A 14945-nucleotide genomic window follows, 5' to 3' on the forward strand; every position below is an offset into this window, starting at 1 on the left:
AGTGTGATGGATCATTATCTCAATTCTAGCACTCTGAGAAGTTTTTATCACTTAAAGTGGGAACATTTAACTTACTGCACAGTCTGTTTATCTACCAGACCTGGAATGCTAGAAGGGGCAGTGTAGGTCCCGTTAAATGATTGCTCCTGTTGAGGGAACAATCTCTTCATGGTGATCTGTCTATAATGCTGTGTCATTTCTGGAAGGGGTTGAACAATGACTGAAAACTTCTAGGCACCACACCAGGTCTCTGAATCAAGGTACTGTAAAAGCTGATGATCGAATGTGCCCTCCATCTTGCCTCAGTTTTCAAGGGGGTATCAAATATATTAGGTAAATTTGGGTTAATAAATATGGTATTTCCAGTTTTTAGATGAGCACCCCTTAAAAGATTAACATGTCTATGTGCAAAGCTGAGCAGTCAAAAATATTAAGTTAGTAAATGATACCAAATAAAGGCAGAACACCAAGCTTTATCCTGCTTTTAGTTACCCATTGAACAGTGGACCTCAGAGTCACTGCATTTACCAAGGGTAGCTTCTTGAAGTTCCTATTATAAAAGGACAATGCAAGACAGTGCATGATTCTTTGCCAACTGCAAAGAGGACACCTCACCCTCCAATTTCAGGAAATGGAGAGAGTGGCCTTTCTTCTGGCTGTAGCTCTTGTCTCACCTCATTTCCCAGCACATAAACTGGCCTTGCACCACTTTGCACAGAAGGGATGCTCTGTAGGCACAGTTCTCCAAACAGCATCCCCCAGAGCTGAAAGAAAAATTCAGAAGACAGAAGTGTTGAAGAAAAGTGATGATGGATCTGATCCCAAATTGTTCCATAGAGACCTGAGTCCTCCTATCTATCAGCCTGGTGCTCCTCTATCTATAAGGAGCATCATTAGGGGCACAAACCTGATTAGGCCCCCAACTTCAGAGGACAGGAGGCTAGTAGCAATTAAGAGTGAAATTCAGACAGAAGGCCACACAGGTTATATCAGACTTCTGTCTGAATTTCACTCTTAATTGCTGTCTAGCCTCCTCTCCTCTGGAACCCTGGAGTTGGAGGCCTAATCAGGTTCCTGTTTCCCTTATTTTTGGAAGATCAAAGAAATGATGCAATTGAAATTGCTATGAACACTTAAGAAGTTCCTCTTCATATTAGGCAGACTTCTTGAGCTCCTCCCCACCTCTAAATCCATATTCCTGTGGGTAGAGGGATTGGTGGTGAGGTTTGTTCCTGGGGATGATCTGATTAGCTCTGAGTTTGCACCTAGTGTAATGAACCAGAAATAAACATATACAGCTAATGAATAAGTTATTACCATGTACAGTGTAAACTTCACCCTTTTGAGCTTTGGGAATTTCGGGGACAACCATTTTGCTTGGGTTTTGCCTTTATCCTCTGGGTTTTCTGTCTTCTGCAAAACAAATGTAAAAGGAATATCTCTCATGCATGTGGGGATTCCTGACTCCTCCTGCCCCCAGCACTATTTATACAATGAACCAATTACACCTGAGACTCCCTCAGGAGGCTAACTGCACAATTTCCTGTTTTCTGTGAACATCTCCTGGCACTCCCCTCCCTCCTAAAACTCAATTCTTCCACTCTGAAATACAAAATACTGTTTCTTTCTATATGATGAGTATTTAGAGCAGAGTATACCTGACAGAAATTTTAAGAAGTCTTATTCTTTTGCTTTGTATTGATTAGCATAAGTAAAGAGATGTATTTCCCCCAATATGAAATCTGTAAGCAACCTGAATAACACCCCAAAGCCAATTTGATCTTACAGTTTTTTCTCTATACTCCAGCATAAAAACATAAATAAATATCATCTAGTAGAAAATTGTGCTTAATAATGAGATCATGATATCTTGAAGTTGAGGGAGAGAGATTACTTTGATGTGTGTGTAGGAGAGATTCCATGCAGGTTATATTCATTCTGAAAAGTAGGGAATCACAATAGCATGAAAAAGGAAAATGTAGATCTAGTTTCAGTTCTCTCAAAGTAAAGGTATTAATTCGGGGTGTTATAGTGACATAAACATCTTTCTAATGAGATTTTCTAATAAATTGATGTAGCTTAATTTTCTTGTATTTAGTTACATGATTTGTACAGAAGTATATGAAACATACTGCCTTCAACATTCTCCTTTAAAAATGTAGCATCAAGTTTTTATTGCAACTGTTTGGAACTCATCATGGATTCTTATTTTATGTTGCATATTTTCTGCTGTGTCAACAGGACTGTACCTGAACTTTGGAAGGTACTTCCATGTAGCTGAATGGAATTGCAGGGCTATTGAGCCATTTATACTTGTCACAATTTCCTTCTCTGCCACTATGGGGCCACCTATACAGAATTAGATGTTTCATGATTAAAACATCTGGCAGAAATCTCTTCTTCACCTTTTCTTCTTCCCCTGGTCTCTAATCTTTGAGTAATGCTGGGGTAGGGCAGGAATTTTAGGATCCAGAATACTCAGGGATGGGGCCTGGTCAACATGACACATCAGAGTTGCTCACTATTCAACCCAAGGGGACACCAGCCTTTGTGGATTTTCTTACAAAAAGAGTTTATGTATCGAGACAATAAACAAATTTCTTTGTGATTGATCACTTTGGTGAACATGAGCATTTCTGGCTCTGTGCTGCCATTTGACCATCACCAGTTGGAGGAACACACTCAACAAGAAGAGGAATAGTCTGGAGATGATTTTTCAGTCATTCATTCTTCAAAGTAGCACCTAAAGGATGTAAGGAAAATCAGCCTTTTTTATGGCTCAAGTCAACCTGATTGTCTGACACCAGACTTGGGTGTCACTAAATAGATCTCATATTTGTGTTAGGCCAATGGAAGTCTCATTTTAAAAAAAAAATGACATATTTTTCATTCAATAGAATTAAGAATACTATGAGTGCTTCCAAGTGCTTATGTGAAGTCAGATTTAAAGTAGTGCTGGATGCTGAACCAGGGACATGACAGAGAGAATAAAAAGCATAAAAGTTTTGTGAACAAATTGCAAGGAAAAAAATGTCACCATATTCTCTCAGTGGATTCCCTAAAATTGAATGGACTTGGTTACCCAAAATCTCACCATCAAAATAATGTCAAACCATCAGACCCCCCACCTTTTTTTACCTAGTCTAGAAATCTTTACATTAAGGAAGGGTCAACATACCAAAAAGACATAGCAAATAAAATGCCCTGGCAGAACACCAGCCTGGACCTCTCAGGAGCACTCACTTATGGTTATGTTTAGCAAGTACAAACCCCAGAATTTGGGCCATGAAGACTAAATATTTTTAGCTATTTATTGTGCTTTTGGGGTTGGGAGGGGGTGTTCTCTAACTGGAATTGGAAAGAAGAGAATGGGCTGACGGGGTTTTCATTATTATGTGTCATCTACATGTTACCTCCCTCTCTGCCTGGTCCAGTTTCTGAGTCACAAACTGGCCAGTCCCATATCTACAAAATGACAGTCATGGTGATCTGGGTTTCTCTTTCACTTTATAGATACAGAAATTCTTCACATGGGCTATTTAAGAAGATGAGAATTTCTGGGCCAGCACCTCTGTCTCCCTTTGGAACTTTCTGCACTACTACAAGGTGATTGTTGTATCTAGGGTATCTAGGGTATTGATGTCCATCTCTTTCCACCATCTTTCCTGCCCTCCCACACCATGCTCACTCTGCCTATCCTTTGCCCAATCAAAGTTCTTCAATTTTTCCGATGTCTCCCCCCTCCCTGTCTTGGATCAGCATCCACTTATCAGAGAGAATATTTAACATTTTGATTAGGGGCATTGGCTTACTTTACTTAGCATGATATTCTCTAACTCCATCCAATTGCCTGCAAATGCCATGACTTTATTCTTTTAAGGCTAAGTAATATTCCATTTGTATATATACCACAGTTTCTGTATCCATTCATCTATTTAAAGGCATCTAGGTTGCTTCCAAAATTTAACTATTGTGAATTGAGCTACTTTGAACACTGATGTGGCTGCATTACTATAGTATGCTGATTTTAAGTCCTTTGGGTAGAGGTTGAGGAGTAGGATATCTGAGTCCAGTGGTGGTTCCATTCCAAGTTTTCTAAGGAATCTCCATACTGCTTACTTGATTGGTTGCACCAATTTGCAGTCCCACCAGCAATGTATGACTGTGCATTTTCTCTTATATCCTTGCCAACATTTATTGTTGTCTGTATTCTTGATGACTGCCATATTGACTGTCATGTGATGAAATCTTGAGAAGTTTTGATTTGCATTTCTCTGATTATGAAAGATGTTGAACATTTTTTCATATATTTGTTGATCTACTATATATTTCATAAGATCAGAAGAAAACTTCTCTATCCTCAGATTTCCTCTCCCAAAAATCTGAGACTTTTAAAAATCACATTCTAGTTCTATAATTCTAAACCTAATGTCCACCTGAGAATTCTATACTGCTGTTCCCTCTGTAAAAGCAATCATTTCCTTTTCATACTTCCCCAGTCAACTACTTACTAGACAGGAGCTAAGATCCACATTATTGGAGACTCTCTTTGCAGCATGAAAATATCACCTCTGAAACTTAGCAATAGGAAGATTTATTTTTAAATGTGAAAGCAAAAACTTAGAGCAAGTATTTAATTTGCTGCCTCCTGTGTGTATTGGTGCCATTTCCCCTTCTTTTCTACACTGAGCTAGGAAACTTGAAGATGACTCCATTTTGTCATTCATCACTCATTTTTCTCACTCAACAACATGTTTGAGGACAACTGTTATGTTTTAAATATGAGGTGTCCCCAAAAGCTCATGTATGAGACAATGCAAGAAAACTCAGAAATGAAGTGATTGTCTTATGGGAGCCTTAATGTGATCAGTGCATTAACTGTTATAACTGTAAGCAGGTAGGGTGTGGCTGGAGGAGGTGGGTCACTAGGCCCTGCCTTTGGAGCTTATATTTTGTCCTTGGTGAGTGGGGTTCTCAGTCTGCTTCCTAGTGCTGTGCCCTGAGCTACTTTCTTCCATCATACTCTTCTGCCATGTTGATCTGCCACACGTTAGAACAGAACAAAAGAATCAAACATCTTCAAAATGAGATCGCTGAAACAGTGAGCCAAATAAATTATACCTTCTCTACATTGTTCTTTTCAGGTCTTTTGGTCATAGCATGAAAAGATGAACTAAAACAATCACATAAACTTTGTAAGATTAAATTCACTGGTGCTTTAACTTCCTAATTTTACCAGTATTCTAGGAGATTGATAAAGTAAATAAAAAAAATCTGGAATAAAAAACAAGTGAAGTGTCATTGTGAATATCCCTGGAAAACTCACTCACTTTCTCTCAGTTTTAGTTTTCTCACATTCATGTGGAGGAAAAACTTCAAATGTTGGCAGGATTCCAGAAGCAAAAAACTCACACAATAACGCTACAGAAACCCATAGTTACTTCATATTCATACTCCAAGGCAACTATCCAAACAGTGGCAAACACCTGCGTCCCAAATACTCTCAAGGATGAGACAGGAGAATAACAAATTCAAGGACAGCCTGAGCGACATAGAAAATATGACAAGACCTTCTCTCTCTCTCTCTCTCTCTCTCTCTCTCTCTCTATATATATATATATATATATATATATATATATATATATATATATATATTCCCTCAGTATGTGCAATACTTCAGGAAAATTCAAGATATACTCTAAACTCCCTTTTCAAATATCTCCTCAATTTTCTCTCCTTTGCCTTCAGATGTTTTAGAATAGGAGCTTCTCTCCAGCTTCTAGCATTGGACAGACAATAAGTCTGATGCCAAGGGATTGGAACTAACTAGAATCAAAATTCAATATGTTAAAAATTACAATATAATTTCTTTTTTCCCTCTTCCCAGGATTTTTGGAAATATAAACCCAATGTCATAAAAATATGGGAAAATTTGGGAGTGAGTATTCTGGAAAGGTTTCTTACATAGACTTGTTGGCATGAGGCACCCCACTGCATGAGGACAATGCAAGTCCAGATTATTTCTGGTGGCTAATTATCATAAAGCTTTTGGAGGCGCCTACTCCTGCCAAGGGTCCCGTATGTCACCTGGTGTCAGGACTCAAAGCCAAGAACGCCACACTCCTGACTTTTCTCAGTCTATGAAGACCCAGAAACTCCTGGTCTCACCTTTTATCTAGTGCCCAGTCAATCCTCCCTTTTCCAATTTTTCTTCCTTACAAAACATTTAATAATACATAGGAGACCTTACTTCAAACCCTTATAATATATGCACTATGCATGGCTTTATCTCCTTTCAAGAAAGTCACTTTGATTGAAAGTCAAACACCTTTATATCAATTTTGGGTTTATCATATGCATTTGAAAGAAAAGATGAGAGGCATAGATAAACAGATTGGGAAACGATTTGTCCTCTATTTTATTTTAACTTTATCTACAAGTGTAAAATCTTGGGGTGGTTAATTTGTTTTTAATTGTCAAGTGTTTTCAGCAGAAGTATATACAGGGATTTGTTTGCCAAAATCATTCTATTCACTATGAAGAATGGATGTCCAGTACATTTAAATCACTGTGTTCCCCATGAGCTTATGTACTTCAGGATCTGGTAGAGTGAATACAGCTAATTTTAGCAGCTGTTTCCTTAATGCTGTTTGGTGAAAGAAACTCCAGAGGTATAATTGTAGTTCTTGTGTGCTATAAGCAACTGGGAGAAGGCTTTGCCTCTTCCTACCTCTTTATCTTCTCTCATCAAGTCCTCAGGAACTGCAGGGCGGGCCACAGCATCCTGCCTAACTTGCATGGACCATAAAGGGCATGTGGTCAAAGGGAAAGAGCACACAGGGCTGAATCTCCACTGATACAACCCCAGTATCTGAATCCCTTGTGAGGACTTAATAATTACTTGCCTTCAAATTTTCACTAATCCACTACTCTTTCACAGCAAAAGGTCAATCAAGAACATGAACCAAGAATGTACAGAAGAGGAGAAAATCTTTGCCACCTGTATCTTATTTATGGTATTAATTTCTAAGATATACAAAAAACTCAATAAGCTTAACACCAAAAAAAAAAAAAACAAACCAAGAAAGAAAACAAATAACTCAATCCAAACTTGTTAAAGGAACTCAACAGATGTTCTCAAAAGAAGAAATACAAATGATCAATGAATGTATGAAAAAATGTTCAACATCTCTAGCAATCAGAGAAATTCAAACTTAAAACTCCACTGATAATGAAATATTTTAAAATACAAAAATTGTTATGAATGGAAGAGAAAATACATATGCACCATTTAGACTTATCTGACCAGCCTCTCCTTATGAAGAATTTTTTTTGCCTTTAAATATCTCTTTCCTACTTCAGCTATATGACCTTCATTTTATGAAAATCAGAGTGGTTTCTATTGCCAGAATCTCGCTGTGTATCATACCCTAATTTGACTTTGTATCTAGTGTCACTGTGCATTACACAGTTAGGGATATGGGTTATGAAACATCAGTCTGGATTCCTGGGGGTGGCTCTCACTGCAGAATTGGCTTTTTAGTTTTAATCAGCTCTTCTTTCTCATTACAGGTTGTGTGATGATCCACAATCTGTGTTGGTTATTGCAGATCCAGAGATGATCAAAACAGTGATGGTTTGTTTTCATAAATCAGCTGTAAGCATTCATTTTTTAAAATGAGATTTTTTTATTAAGTTTCTGTCTTAAAATGATTATACTTTCATAGAGAATTGCTAAAAAAATACAGGGAGGTTTCATATACTATTCTCCTGAATTCTAGCAGTTATATTCTATGAGCACATTGCTTATCTATGAATATAGTCTAGTCCTCTTATTATAGTAATGAGAAATTGTCATTGTATTTAGATTTCACCAGATTTTATTTTTTTGCATGCCTCATGCATGTGTGCCTATATATGTCTGCAAATTTGCTACTGTGGATAGATTCATGTAACTATCATCTTAGTTTAGACAAAGTGTTTCCCAAGGCTCTGTCTTACTAGTCTTTTAGAGTCCTTATGTGTATCTTGTCTTTTCCTCTTAACAGGGTCTTCATAAAAGCAAATATGGTTTTATTTGGAGGAGACTAATATATTAATATTTCTTTGTCATTTAGGCATAATATCTGAAAATTCTTTACTTCTGACTTCTGTTTTTCTTGTTTCTCTTCTAAAAGTCGTAATTTCATGTTTTGCATTTGAATCTATGATCTATGTCACATTCATTGTTAAACAAGATGAGGTTTGGTTTTGTTGTCTCATTTTGTTGACCTGTGTCTGTCCAGTTTCTCCAGCGCCATCTTTAGAAAGACTGTCCTTGCAGCACTTCCAAGCTCATTATCTGAAGCCAATATCACACTGATCTCAAAACCAGACAAAGACACCAATATCTCTAATGAACATAGATGCAAAAATTCTCAATAAAATACTGGCAAATTGAATACAAAAACATGTCAGAAATATCGTGCACCATGATCAAGTGGGATTCATCCTAGGGATGCAAGGTTCATTCAACATATGGAAATAAATAAATGTAATCATCACATCAATAGACTCAAGGATTAAAATCATATGATCATCTCAATATGTGCAGAAAAAGCATTTGACAAAATACAGCATCGCTTCATGTTCAAAACACTAGAAAAACTAGGGATTACAAGAACATATCTCAACATCATAAAGACTATCTATGTTAAGCCTCAGGCCAACATCATCCCAAATGGAGAAAAATTACAGGCATTCCCTGTAAAAACTAGAACAAGACAGGGATATCCTCTTTCACCACTTCTGTTCAACATAGTTCTTAAAACACTGGCCAGAGCAATTGGACAGACAAAGAAATTAAAGGAATACATATAGGGAAAAAAGACTTAATTAGCATTATCTGCTGATGATATGATTCTATACCTAGAAGACCCAAAAATCTCCACCAGAAAGCTCCTAGAACTAGTAAATGAATTCAGGAAAGTAGCAGGATATAAAATTAACACCCATATATCAGAGGCATTTCTGTAGTCAGTGACAATTCCTCTGAGAAAGAAAACTACCCATTTACAATAATTTAATAAAATAAGATACTTGGGAATCAACTTAAAAAAAGAGGTAAAAGATCTACACAAATAAAAACTACAGAACCCTAAAGAAAGAAAATCACAGAAAACCTTAGAAGATAGAAATATCTACCTTGCTCTTGGATAGGCAGAATTAATATTATCAAAATGACCATACCACCAAAAGCACTATACAGATTTCATACAATTTCAATCAAAATCCCAATGGCATTCCACATATAAATAAAAAAGGCAACCATGGAATTCATCTGGAAAAATAAGAGACTCAGAAGTGCTAAAGCAATCCTTAGCAGGAAGAGTTAAGCAGGTGGCATCACTATACCAGACCTTAACGTATACTACAGAGCAATAGGAACAAAAACACCATGGTATTGGCACCAAAACAAACTGGTAGACCAATGGTACAGAATGGATGACACAGAGACTAACCCACAAAATTACAATTATCTTACATTAGACAAAGGTGCCAAAAACATGCATTGAAGAAAAGATAGCCTCTTCAACAAATGGTGCTGGGAAAACTGGAAATCCATATGCAGCAAAATGAAATTTAACCCTTTAATCTCTTTCATCTGCCTAATTGCTCTGGCCAGTGTTTCAAGAACTATGTAAAATAGAAGTGGTGAAATTGGGCATCCCTGTCTTGTTCCAGTTTTTAGAGGGAATTCTTTCAATTTTTCTCTATTTAGAATCTTGTTGGCCTGGGGCTTAGCATAGATAGCTTTTACAACGTTGAGATATGTTTTTGTTATCCCTATTGTTTCTAGAATTTTGAACATGAAGCAGTGCTGTATTTTATCAAATGCTTTTTCTTCATCTGTTTATATGATCATATGGTTTTTATCTTTAAGTCTTTTGGTGTGATGAAATACATTTATTGATTTCTGTATGTTGAACCAACCTTGCATCCCTGGGAGGAACCCCACTTGATCGTGGCACAGTATCTTTTTGATATGTTTTTGTATTCGATGCCAGAATTTTATTGAGAATTTTTGCATCTATATTCATTAGAGATATTGGTCTGAAGTGTTCTTTTTTTGATGTGTCTTTGCCTGGTTTTGGAATCAGAGTGATATTGGCTTCATAGAATGGGTTTGGAAGTGCTGCTTCTTTCTCTATTTCTTGAAATGAGTTGTAGAGTATTGATCTTCTTTAAAGGTCTTGTAGAACTTGGATGTGCATCCATCCATTCCTGGGCTTTTTTTGGTTGGTAGACTTTTGTGGTGTCTGCTATTTTATCACTTGAAATTGATTGGTTTAAATTCTGTATATCATTCTGATTCAATTTAGACAAATTATATGACTCTAGAAATTTATTGGTGTCTTTCATATTTTCTACTTTATTAGGGTATATATTTTAAAAATAATTTCTAATTTTCGTCTGTATTTCTGCAGCGTCTGTTGTGATATTTCCCTTTTCATAATGTATGTTAGTGATTTGAGTTTTCTCTCTCCTTCTCTTCATTATAATGTCTATGTCTCTGTCAATTTTATTTGTTTTTTCAAAGAACAAACTTTTTATTCTGTCAATTTTTTCAATTGTTTCTTTTGATTCAATTTTATTTATTTCAGCTCTGATTTTCATTATATCCTGTCTTCTGATGCTTTTGGTGTTGATTTGTTCTTCTTGTTCTAGGGCTTTGAGATGTGTGTTAATTCACTTATTTGTTGACTTTTTTCTTTTCTTAAGGAATAAACTCCATGCAATGAGCTTTCATCTTAGAACTGCTTTCATAGTGTCCCAGAGATTTTGATATGTTGTATCTGTGTTCTCATTCACCTCTAAAAACTTTTTAATCTCCTCCTGATGTTTTCTGTAACACATTGTTCATTCAATAGCATATTGTTTAGTTTCCAGGTGTTGGAGTGAATTTTATTTCTTATTTTATCATTGATTTCTAATTTCATTCCAGTATAATCTGATAAATTCAGGGTAGTATCTCCACTTTTTATGTTTTCTAAGAGTTGCTTTGTGGCATATTATATGATATATTTTAGAGAAAGATCCATGTGCTCTTGAGAAGAAAGTATACTGTCTTGTTATATATTAAAATATTCTATATATATATATATATCAGTTAAGTCTAAGTAATTGATTGTATTATTGAGTTCTAGAGTTTGTTTGTTCATCTTTTGTTTGGAAATCTATCTAGTGATAAAAGAAGTGTGTTAAAGTCACCCAAAATTATTATGCTGTGGCCTATTTGACTCTAGAACTTGAGAAAAATTTGATGAATATAGCTGCACCATTGTTTGGGGCATATGTATTTATGATTGTTATGTTTTTGGTGTATGGTTCCCTTGAGCAGTATGTAATGTCCATCTTTATCCCTTTTGATTAACTTTGGCTTGAAGTCTACTTTATTTGTATGAGGATGGAAACCTCTGCTTGCTCCCACAGACCATGTGAGTGGTATGATTTTCTCCAACTTTCCCCCTTCAGTCTATGGATGGCTTTTCCAATGAGATGAATCTCTTAGAGGCAGCATATTATTGAGTCTTTTTTAAAATCCAATCTGCCAGTCTATGTCTTTTGATTGGTGAGTTTAGGCCATTAACATTCAGGATAATTATTGAGACATCATTTGTATTTCTAGCCATTTTGTTTATTTTTAGTATTTAACTTGTCTTGGTTTCTCCTTTGATTAGTTTTTCCTTTAGTATAATACCTCCATTTTCTGATTTTTATTGTTGTTTTTCAATTCCTCTTCATGGAATATCTTACCAAGGATGTTCTGTAGTAAAGACTTTTGAGTTGTAAAATCTTTTAACTTGCGTTTATCATGGAAGATTTTACTTTCATCATCAAATCTAAAGATTAGTTTTTCTGGATATAAGAATCTTGGTTGGCATCCATTTTCTTTCAGAGCTTGTTATATGTTGTTACAGGACCTTATAGCTTTCAGGGTCTGGGTTGAAAACTCTGCACATATTCTAATCGGTTTCCACGTATATGTAATCTGATTCCTTTCTCTCATGACTTTTAATATTCTCTCCTTATTCTTTATATCAGGCATTTTCATTACAATGTGTCTTGGTGTGTATCTGTTATAATTTTGTACATTTGGAACCCTGTAAACTTCTTGTATTTGGTTTTCCAATTCATTCTTCATGTTTGGAAATTTTTCTGATATTATTTCATTGAACAGATAGCTCATACCTTTGGCTTGGAACTCCACTCCTTCCTCTATCCCAATATCTCTTAAATTTGGTCTTTTTATGCTATCTCATATTTCTTATATGTTCTTCTTATGGTTTCTTACCATGAGAAGGATAGGAAGTACCTTTGGGTAGACAATTAAGTGGGAAGACAGTAGAGTACATAAAAAAACACACAGATATATCAATAAAAGTAAAAAAATGTTAAAATAGCTGAACCTGGTGGGAAAAAAGAAAAAAAAAGATTTAAAATTTTTAAATAAAACAGTATTAAAAGAATATATAATATAATGTAATGTATTATTCAGACATCCAAGACCTCAAAATCCTAATTCATGCAAAGTATTTGTTTTCACATATGTTGGGGATGTGACTGCAGGGGAAAGGAGAAGGAGTGAGAAAGAGAGAGAGAGAGAGAGAGAGAGAGAGAGAGAGAGAGAGAGAGATATTGAAGAGAGACACAGGGCTTGCTATGGTTGTTTATCAGTATCTTTCCTGCTTCCGTTCTCATCCAATAGGTGGGGTCCTCTGTTGTTAGCTGGTATCTCTGCCCTCAGGATGGTGAAAGTAACCAGGGTGTCATTGTGCAGAGTTAGCAGCTGCTGGGGAGAGTTAGAAACTGAGTACCAGGAAGATGGTGATAAAGGTGACCCAAGATAGAGGCTCCTGCTTTCAGCAGTGGGGTGTCTGTTGTGGTGGAGGAAGCCTGGCGATGGTGTTGGATGATGAGTTCAGCAGCAAGCTCTGTGGATGGCAGTGTCAGCTGATTTCAGAGCCTGTGTAAATTTCCTAGGTGCTGGCGGCAGGCACTGTGTGTAGGTGATTATGTCAGCTGCTGCAGAGTCCCAAGATAGCAGTGACCAGGGGATTTCCCACATTGGTAGATGAGGGTTCACACAGGGGTGGCAGACTGAGTTCTTACTCATGGGAAGATCCAGGTATCCTCCATGGAAGCAGCATCTGTGATTTCTGCTCGAGTTGGTGGCCAAAAGTTCTTTATGGGTGCTGCTGCCACTGCCATGGATGGTCTCACTCAGGTATCCAGTAGTCTTGCCTGGGCTAGTATTTGAGAGACCTACTCTGATGCTCAGTCCTGGAGCCCTGGACAGGCAAGGTGCTTCCTGCATGGGGCAGGAATATTGCTGGCAGAGAAGCCATATTCTCACAACTTGAACCCCAGGTCACTGAGCAATGCAGAATTCTGCCTTCCTCTGGCCTGCCATCTTGGAACCCCCCTTAATCATCCACACTTCACTTGCTGCTGTAATTTGTTCACTTATGGCTCTCTCTCTCTCTCTCTCTCTCTCTCTCTCTCTCTCTCTCTCTGTCTCTCTCTCCTCTTTGATCTGAGAGATGAGTCTCACTCACCTTAGTGTCTCTGACTCCCTTGGCACAAGGACAACTGCCTCATGGCATGTGATGGGAGCAAGAACTAGCCATTGTTCAACAGATAATTCTGACAGTGTGTGGATCTGTGCTGGTCCTACTTCTTGCTGCATGTGTATCAGAAAGTGGGTAAAATGGCACAGATTTAAATATTCTGTGTTTTCTCTACTCAGAAACTTTGGGGCCTACAGCACAGGCATAATCACTAGCACACTCTGGTACACAGAGGAAGGATGCCACACTATCTTCATTCACACTGAGTGAAAGAGAGGCTGGCAGGGGCATGACCACAGGGCCAGCTACAGCCAGAGACAGTTAATGTTGATTCCCTCAACAATTCACAAGATTTCTTTGTGAAAATAAAGTGAAGTGCATCAGAGATTTAGATGTCTTTCATCCACTTTTTCTTATAATTACTATGTGGACTAGTATTTCTTTTTCTCTTTTAAATAACAACTTTGTTAAGATATCGTTAACATTATAAAAATAGAGTCATATAATATGTAGTCTTTTGTGATATAAATGCCTTTCATTTGGCATTTTGTTTTCAAATGAAATATATATAAGTACCTCAGATTTTATGACCAAATAATATTTTATTGTATTTATATATCTAAATTTCGTTATCCATTCATCATTGATGGACATTTGAGTGATTTCCACATTTTGGTCATTGTGAATAGTGCTATTATGAATAATATTGTGAAACTTGTTTGTGAACTCTAGTTTTCAATTTCTTCTGGTGTATTCTCAGGAGTCAAATTTCTGGCTTATGCAATAAATCTCTGTTTCACTTATTACAGAACCACCAAAAATATTTTCTATAATAGTTGTACCATTTTGCTTTCTCACCAAAAATGTATGAGAGTTCAAATTACTTCACATCTTTTCTAAGACTTTGTTTCCACCTCTAATTTTAGACATTGTAGTGAATGTAAGATGGCGTCTCCTGTGGTTTTCATTTGTATCTTCCTATTGGTTACTAGTACTGAGCAATGTTAGTTACTTTTTTATTTGTTCTGTTTAGGTGTACATGACAGGAGAGTATATTTTGACATATTTATACAAAAATAGAGAACATCTTATTCTAATAAGAATCCCAGTCTTGAGAATGAACAGGATGTGGAAATTCAATGTGGTGTATTTATCTGTGTAAATAGGAAAGTTAAGACAGTCTACTACTTTAAAGAAATATCTATCCATGGGCTGGGATTGTGGCTCAGTGGTAGAGCACTTGCCTGGCATGTGTGAGGAACTGGATTCAATTCTCAGCACCACATATAAGCAAATAAATAAATATCCATCCATAACTAATAAAAATATTTTTAA

General features: G+C 36.6%; 1 pseudogene; it reads right to left on the reverse strand.

Annotated features, from left to right (window-relative positions):
• Positions 1-13901, reverse strand: part of LOC144367629 (cytochrome P450 3A6-like) — an 87725-nt pseudogene extending 73824 nt beyond the window's left edge.
• Between the last annotated feature and the right edge of the window lie 1044 nt (positions 13902-14945).

The sequence above is a fragment of the Ictidomys tridecemlineatus genome, chromosome 10 (assembly GCF_052094955.1).
Source record: "Ictidomys tridecemlineatus isolate mIctTri1 chromosome 10, mIctTri1.hap1, whole genome shotgun sequence".
Lineage (NCBI taxonomy): Eukaryota > Metazoa > Chordata > Mammalia > Rodentia > Sciuridae > Ictidomys > Ictidomys tridecemlineatus.